This window comes from Glossina fuscipes, unplaced genomic scaffold (assembly GCF_014805625.2).
Source record: "Glossina fuscipes isolate IAEA_lab_2018 unplaced genomic scaffold, Yale_Gfus_2 121, whole genome shotgun sequence".
Lineage (NCBI taxonomy): Eukaryota > Metazoa > Arthropoda > Insecta > Diptera > Glossinidae > Glossina > Glossina fuscipes.
Genome location: NW_023998464.1, coordinates 1968609 through 1969434, shown reverse-complemented (window position 1 = coordinate 1969434; position 826 = coordinate 1968609). Strand labels below are relative to the sequence as shown.

Below are 826 nucleotides of genomic sequence, written 5' to 3'. Positions count from 1 at the left end.
CGCGCATGAATGGATTAACGAAATTCTTTCTGGCCCTATCTACTCGCCGTGTCCTACGGAGTGAATGGGGGTTAACCAGACGTGCTGTACGGGCCATATATGGTGGACTATTCGTGGCCTGTGCCACTTATGGGTCACCAATATGGCATCGAGCGATTTCTAAATTTTTCTTCTCAATTCCGGTACCACGGGCGTCAGGAGCCCTTAAAGCACATCCTCTTGCTTTGGCCTGACAACGGGAACGGCCCATAGCGGGAGTTTCGTGTTGGCTGTGGTTGGTCCAAAAATCGCGGTAAGAGCTTTTCACTCGGTGTGGAGTTGCATCGCAACCGGGTGCCTTACCCACAGCAAGGCAGAGGCTTTAGATAGTTCCTCGCTCTCACCAGAGTGGAGATGCGACCATAACGTATCTCATCTGGTACTCGAGGACTTAATCTTCCTCAAGGCAACGTGTGCGCCGATTTCGGCACCGTATGTTGGGAGGATTATTAACCTCGGGGAGTTCGAGTGTTTCACACTCCGTGTGCCATCGGGCACTGTGGGGTTAAACCTTCACGGTAATGTACCCACCTTAAACCCTCAGAGACGTCTGTACCTATCTACTCACTTCGATTCTAAAGCTTGAAGTGTTCACAGGTGTTTGTTTAAGAAAATATAAAAATATATAAAAGTTTTTCAAAATAAGATATAGTAGTATTTTTGCAAAAAGCGATTTTCCCTTGTGCGCAGTTATATAAATTGTGTCGCGAAAATTGTAATTTGTGTGTGTAATCCTCCGCGATCAGTATTTGGTCATCCAAACCAATGATTGTAAAATTGGAATTTA

At 45.9% G+C, this 826-nt stretch overlaps 1 protein-coding gene across 1 annotated transcript in view; it reads left to right on the top strand.

Moving 5' to 3' along the window:
* The window catches only part of LOC119640362 (ras-associated and pleckstrin homology domains-containing protein 1), a 29271-nt gene that overhangs the window by 25072 nt on the left and 3373 nt on the right, over window positions 1-826 (top strand). The gene's annotated exons all lie outside the window — the stretch shown is intronic.